Below are 8680 nucleotides of genomic sequence, written 5' to 3' on the forward strand. Positions count from 1 at the left end.
TGCTATTCAAACGTAAAATCTATGATTTATAAGTAATGTGATTCATCTTGATGGTGGGAATAATATAGAAAATAGTTTGGTTTCTCTAATAAAAAAAAATGTGAAAATTTATGCTTGTAATTTTCTTACTATATACACCCCCTAAATATTTTTGAACTAGTACTCCTCTAACAAGATAAAAAGCCTAGAATCAATTTCCTCCACCAACAATGAAATAATGATATAATTCCATTTCTTGATAAATACCAAAGAAATAATACATTTTATTCTTATGCTTCAAAGTAAAGTACAAAATAAAATTTCAACAATATTTTTTCCATCTAGATTCTAAGAGCAGTACATCCATATGGTTGGGGAGAGAGAGAGAGAGAGAGAGAGAGAGAGAGAGAGAGCTCTATAGCATGATTTTCCTATAGTGCAATCACACTATTTCAAATACAAAAAATTAATAAAGCTACTTTACTATTGAAGAATGTCCACATTCTATGTTTTACTTTTTCTTTTGTGCACTATATCAAACAAAAAAATACTTCTCATGGTGTAGGAGGTCACAAAGCACAATATTCTATCATTGTTCACCATTCTTTCCAATGCTAAACTATGTTGCTACATGTGAAATCCAATTATTCATCATCCAAGTTGATCAATTGAGACAAGTGTAATCTTTTTCCAATGGAAAATTTGAGGAAAGAGTCTTTTCTATTCTAATTTTACATGTTACAATTTCTAATTTCTAATTTGAGGTGTTGTAATCTATTGAAATTATAATATGAAAAATTATATTATCTAGTTAAATTATAATTGGTATGTTTAAATGATATGAAAAAATCATCATAACACTAAGGTAAAAAAAAATAAAAACTTTATCATGGGAACAACATGAGAGAGATTTGGAAAATAAAAGGGATCTAGAATGAGACTATTTTGTGAACAAAATATTTTTTGCTTTGTTGATGAAGAATGTCTTGAGATGAGGTATATGAACCTTCAATAGGAAGAAAAAGAGAATTAAAATTAGAAAGATAATGATGCTGAATGAGACTGATAATTGAAATGTGAAAATTTATCTATGATTTCTCAAGTTGAAGTCACACTGTCATATCATTTTGAAGGTACACCATCATCTAATATTGGAGTCAAACCATCACATCATGTTCTATGTCCGACGATGTACGTACTCCCTCCTAACATATTGAAGGCATGCAATCAACATTAGAAGTTGGTGATAATTAATCTTTCACATCTTACTATTAAGTCACATCATCTTCAATTGAAGGTATGAAATTCAACAAAAATTTTGTTGATGTTCCTAAAGTTGAGTTCACTAAAGCCATTGGAATACCCTATACAATTTATTTTTAAAATCCAAATATTGCATTGATGTAGTCAAAGGTCATTGGCACATCATCTTCATCATCATCTTTGTCAATAGTGCCAAATAAGCACAAAGATCAACATTACTCATACATATGACCTCGTCTAGACTAACAAGGGTCATAATCAATTGAAAGAGTGACACAACGAATGATACTCTAAGTTAGAGCATTAATGTTTCCTAGAGTATCGACCTTTACATGTTCCTTCACAACATAATGAACACCAAAATGCTCCACCTATGGCTTGCCAACATGCATCATAGGTAGATTAGGGTCATGATGTGTCCCTTTCCTCTCAAATAATAATCCACCACCATGATAAAACTAAAATACAATTTCCTTAATAAATATTTATAAACCTCGTGATTGATAGAGGGAGGAGCACCAAAAAACCATCCACCACTAGCCCCAAAAATTATTTTTATGTCATCAGTAATGCATTAATTAATATGGAACCTCTTTCTTTTAGTTCTAAGGATGTTGTTTTCTCTTCTAACTTTTAAAACAGTTTACATATGCCATATTTTATATTTAAAAAAAATTCATCTCTATAGGATAACTTATTTTCATAATAACTATTTTTCTCTTCTCTCTTATTATTCCATACATTAAGTTTCCTAGTAATTGAGGCTACATAGCTCAAAATGGACTCAAGTGACTATGTAAGTTGTACCCCTAGTAGGATTTGTTTTAGAAAAATTAGTGAAATTGGTGGAAGTCATTGAGGAACATGTTCTTCATTCAACAGGTTTTGTGATGGAGGGTTTTATGGTGGATAGGGTGGAGAGTTTTGTGGTGGATTTGGTGGAGGGTTTTTTGGTGGATTGGGTGGAGAGTTATCCATAATACCTAGGAGTTAAATAATACTATTTTAAAAAGATAATAGAATATAGTTAAGTTTGATTGAGAACTAAAACACTTTAAATTTAATTAAAAAAATGATCATTCAAAAAATGACTTCTTCCACTATATTTTGATTGGCGTTGACATGGAGACACTTTTGAGGAGAATTGACCAAAAAAATTGTAGCTTATTGTGTGTTCCTAGTACTAGAAGCAGGGAAATAAGAAGAAAATGTGTTTAGAATGATGAAAATGATAAAATGGTTATGGGTTTGAGTTTCTATCATTTTTTTGACAGTGTGATCATGCTGTAGGGTGATTACACATTGTTTTCAAATTTAAAAAACCTAAGGTTTGTTCTATCTATCCCATAGTGCAATCACTCTAACTATGATTCTATTATATGCATGGATAAAAATAGACAATGACACCTTTTTGTTACCACATCTTTTTGCACTTATCCCATTTAATCTATGCATATAAATTTACCACATTAGGGAAGGAACTCCATCATAATGAAGAGTTTTAAGTTGAGAATGGATTGAATGGAAATTTTATCCACTTTTTTTTCCTAACCTTCAATTGCATATTTGCTAGATATGAATATTATAGCCCCCTATATTGGAAGAAAAATAGGAATATACCCTAGTGCTAGATGCTTTTTCAAAGTGGCTTTTCATAGAAATAAATATGGAAATTTCATTCTTTATTATGTCTAGCTATGAAGAGAGCTTTTTATATTGTTGCTTATATCTTAACATTCAAACTTTAATATATATATAATAAAATATTTATAGTCATACCATTTAACTTTCATCTCTAAATTCTTCTCCTTCACTATTATTTTAAATAATATTTTAGAACAATTGGAAACTTTGTGTCAATAAATTAAAAATCATGACACTTCATCCACACAACCTATCAAATCTCATCGTAAAAATATAAATTATCAAGGATCTCCCTACAAAAACTATCTTAAATTATTAGTACTAGATTCAACCTTCAATTGCATAAGATGTTACAAAATCATAACATTACAATATATTGGATGATTTTCAATTCTTGGCCAATGTGGAAGGCTTCTCAGTGGAAAAATACTTCCCCAAGAATTTAAATATTGTGCATACCCTCAAAAATAAATGCTTCTCAAGTCCATATAAGGAAATTGAGAGTAAGAACAAAAAATATTTTTTCAATAGTTATTTTCTACATGTTAAGTATGACTTTAACCGGGGACATTTTTTGCTACATGAAGTTAGGAAAAAATCACAAGGAAACTTCCTGCAGGTGTACTTCTACCATCCATTCAACAAAAGTATTTAAGTATCCTTCTATTTTTTATGCATCTAGGGAGAGGCCCCAAACCATGGGGATCAACTGCATTCTTTCATCTCATTCTATTAAGGACATGCTAGATGGAATGGGCAATATGGAGTATGCAAATAGAGTGCACCACTCAAAAACTAAGGATGGATACAAGTTGAGAGTAAGAAAAATAATATTCAACATCTAATGACATTAAGGTCCTCTAAGAAAGGTGAAAATATGTAATCTAAATTATATTTTTCATCCATTATGATAGATGGTCAATAATGGCCTTATACTTGGGCTAGGAATATTTAATGTTGTAGCTAATTTTGCAATCTTCTTTTTTGATCGTGCACCTTTTTCTCTGAGGGGTGCAAAACTATCTAGTCTCCTTTATTGTAGCATATATTTGGTAATTAATTGTATTCAAAATAACTATTTGATTTGGCCTAAAATGACCTATTTTCATAATGTATCCCTTTGATTGGAACATTGATACACCTCTCATTTTTATCTTCTTTGCATATTGGAGTGGATTGATGGATAAAAATTCATCTTTATATTCAACAAAATAATTAGGAACCAACTTTCAACAATCTCAATGTCACCTTATTTGAAGACATTGTTTCCAACATGGGGTGTAAAGAAAAATTAAAAAATTAAAAGATAATAAGTGGAGCCCACTCCATAAATAAATATCATGACTACTAAAGGTCTCAATAAATCTATATAAAATATCATGACTACTAAAGGTCTCAATTAATCTATATACATCAACAATATTCAAGGATATAATGATGAGATTTAAAATATTTAAATTGGTTACAAACTATGAAGATGAGAATAATCCACTAGATGATAACCCACCTAGCATTATTAATTAAGATTTGGAACTCCATATTTTCTTTTCAAGTGATTCAAATTAAGGATTAGGACACTCTCTATTGATATCAATAGTATGATGAAATTTACATAAATATTGTATTGACTATAGCTACAATTAAGACATTACATATTTTATATATCTTTAAAAAGATGCTTACAAGCTAATAAGAAGATCAAAACATAAACATAAACTAAAGATAAAAGGATTGAGAAAGGAAGCTACACAAGTATCATTTGAAATAGTAAAAAATAAAAAATAATAAAAATTTTAGTTGAGAGACATGAAAAATAATTTTACATGTTCTATAGAGAACTTATATACAAAATTTATTAAAAAGAGTTGAATTGATAAACATTAAAATGTTGGCTTCATCGTTATATTTCATTCACCCCTCCATCATCACATAAAATTAGTTGTCTAAACCATCTTTCCCTTATTAAATAGTTCCTTAATTTATTTATACTATTCATATTGTTTTCTAATATAAGACCAACATAAGATATCAATCACTAATGTGTAAATTATAATTTACGAAAACTATGAAAGCATCATTATTAAGGGGCAATACTTATTATATATATAGATTTAAAGATCCACCAAATACATGTCGTTATTTATTTAGATTTTTAAATAAATTTCTTAATTACAAACTCTAGCTATTATCACATAACATTTTCTATCTCTCCACAAACCAAAACATGAACTATAAGACCAAATTTAAGACATATAATATGAGGTCTCAAATAAAAATATGCTCAATGATAGACCTACAAAAGAAAATATGAGAAAATAGATAGCCATATGCTAAAACAATAAACTCAAATCTTAAACCTAATATAATATAAAAATATAACTACAATAGATTTACATTATATTCTCTAAACATGAATATAGATCGAAACGAGAAATTAAGGTGACTAAAATGGTAAGAAATAATTTTTGAGTGATCTTATATCTTTTTTAATACTAAACAATTATTGGGGTAGAATGTGAAGCAACAAATATTTATGTGAATATTCCATCCGTTTGACATCAGGCGGGAAATGTTGGAATTCAAAAGTAACGACAACCTGCTAAGAAATAAACATAGACAGCATGAACGGGCTCACATCTGCCACCTCAGTAGTCAATCCATCTTTGAGTGTGCCCGTTAAGGCCGGCCAAAAGTTAGAATCAAATTAACAAACGCAATGAATAAGAAATCCCCACTAAGTAGACAAGATCTTGTGGAAGTGAAGCTTTCTGAACCACAAGGCAGAAACCATTAATGGAGGTTATGCAAACCTGATGGGAGGATGTACAAAATTTTGGTTGCTATGCTGGTGGAGAATGTAATGAATGTATTTTACCATTTGTGGATGCTCCGCACTCAATGTGCCAGAATAAGTTTGTCCATTGCACCTGCACCGTAAATTACTCACTCCTCTGCACTAGTAAAAAAACAATATAGAAACAAAAGTGAGAAATTCATTGTTCTTTGCATGTGAACCTAGAAAAAAAAGGTAAAGAGTGCACTCATAATTCAATTACTAAGTAGAAAAGGAGGTACCATCGAAGCAAAATCAATTGTCGATTTGAAGTTGAAAAATGCTTTCGAGAGGAAAATGAAAGTGGAAGAAGACATGCTCAGGAAATTGCAGGACAAAATAAAGAAGGCAGAATAGCGACATAAAATTGCAGAGGAGGTTGTTGCTGTCAAGAGGAAAAGGGAAGAACGGAAAAGGAGAGAACATGAAGAAAAGTGGATGAAGCGACTAGAAGAAGTTCAGAAGCAACAGAAGGAAGCTAAGAAGCAACGACATCTAGAGATTAAAGAAAAAGAACACAGACACAAAGATTTGGTATTATTATTATTATAATTATTTATGTTCTTGTAGATTAGAATCAAGATTTCTCAGACAGGAGTTCACAATTACAATTTTATTACAATTTTATCATTGTGTTGTATGCTAAGATTTCTTAGGCAGGAGTTCACAATTACAATTTTATTACAATTTTATCATTGTGCTGTATGATAAGAGTAGAAATAATTAAACAGGTTGAATATCAGTGAAAAAAGAGAGAAATGAAAGAAGAGACAAAGAAGAAGCAGCGAATGGAGAAAGAAAAGGAAGCTGCTGAACGCAGACGCTACATAGCAGAGGATGTGTCCAAGTCTACCAAATTTGTATCACTTGATTCAAATCACAGTGAGTAAGTTGTAACATTCTCATGCAAAGGTAAAATGCTAACTATTTTTTAATGAATGTGACATAATTTTGTTTTCAATACTGATAAGTTAGAGCTACCTGATATCTGCAATCCATTAGTGTTATTTTCTTTCTAGATTTGATTGTGTGAACAATTTTTTAACATAACATTTCCAATCACACTCCATGATCCATCATCACAAGAATGATCTTTTCTCTTTCTTTTCTTTTGCATACATCCTGATGATGGATCATGAAAAATGTTATGTTAAATAAATGTTCACACTCTATGATCCATCATCAGGATGCTCCTTTCTCTTTCTTTTCTTTTGCATGCATCTTGATGATGGATCATGAAAAATATTATGTTAAAAGAATGTTCACACAATCAAATCCAAGAAACAAATAACATTAATGATAACTATTTCTTTTTTCTTTTTAAATATGCTCTGAGATTATTTATAAAAACATATTTATAGTATAAAGTTTTATGATTAGTTGGTTTGTTTACTGTAGCTATTGGCTTTGGTTATGATCATTTTCCATTGGGTCACTGCTCGTGATCTTTTTGGAATGTCTGGTTTATTAAACTTGATGTCACTTTTTTGTTATGAGTTAGAACCCTTCCCACTTTAATTAATCAAAATAATATTAATGATATAATAATTTTTCAAGCTGTTATTTACCATAGATGTTAAGCAGTCAATACTGAGCAATGAAAGTACTTCATATGAATTGACATCTGATGAAGGTTCCGAGGAGGAGGAGAACTATGATGATTTTGATGATTTTGGTCCAGGAAAAGTCATTCAATCATGGACAAGGTATACAAGGAAGGAAAAGCTACTATTTATATTCCTTTTAATAGAGAATATTAAATTTCTTGATTTTATTCCTTTAACATTTGTTTTTCCAGAAAAGAGAATTTGATTGCTCTACTAATGAGTCAACAATATACTGATCTAGATGAGTTATTCACTGGTTTAAAAACTATTAATTGAAATGAAGGTACGTCATTACTCATGTTTGATTAAATTTCGTATTTTTTTTTCTCTTTAGGATGTTATACATTATTTTCTCATTTGTACTTTTTATCAATTAAAATGTTTTAATTTGACAATTTTTGAATCTTATGGATCAAATGTGACGGGATATTTCAAATGGCGTAGTTACAATGGAGAATGGGTTAATGACCATTTAATAGAAGAAGAAGAGTATCTATACAAGTTGCAGATGGGATACATCTCTGTAGTGTCATCAACTAGATTGAAATTCCCTTGTTGTTGTATGCTTATCAGCATGTATATATGATAGTTTTACCTCCAATATAAATTTTATAACATGATTATTGCAATTAAAGATATCATCTTGAAGTGTAACACATGTAAATAACCCACAAGAAAGCTGGCACCAAAAAAGGGAAAATAAATATTGAGTATTTATTTGATTCTTTTATATTTAATTTTCATTTACTTGATTCCTTCTGATGTATAAGGTTGAAATTTAATGTATAACTAGTTTAAAATTTTGTTGAAGCATATGACCGTATGTGTTAATATGTTCAATTACTATATTCGATTCATGATTAGTTTCAAATTTTATCATCTGTTACTTTGTACAAGGATGATATTCACTACATAATTTGTTCAAAATTTTATGTAATCATTTGTTCGCAACTTTTGTTTAAGCCTTCTAGTCAGTACCATTTGAATTATTAATCTATTATTGGTTGGGCAACAAACTGATTTAGCCACTTTGGTCGAGATTCCATGTGAATGGTATTCTTTATATACTTTTATAATAATACAAGGGTTGCGGTTCAACTATTTTCCAACCTAAAAAAATGTTGCAAGTAATTGATCAAAAAGAAACTATGCCATCAATTATTTATTTATTGATGAAAATAATTTGCATTTAAATTACCATTTGCATTGAAATATAGCTCAGCAAAATTTACTCAAGACACAACTTGCATAATTCAAATTACTGAGATTATATATAGTTTGCTGAGCATTGGAGACATTCTAGAAATAAAATACCATTTGGTTCCTGGAAGATGATAGGAATTGGCTTTTTCAA

The sequence above is a fragment of the Cupressus sempervirens genome, chromosome 1, assembly GCF_028749045.1.
Source record: "Cupressus sempervirens isolate cs-2001-9-10 chromosome 1, ASM2874904v1, whole genome shotgun sequence".
NCBI lineage: Eukaryota > Viridiplantae > Streptophyta > Pinopsida > Cupressales > Cupressaceae > Cupressus > Cupressus sempervirens.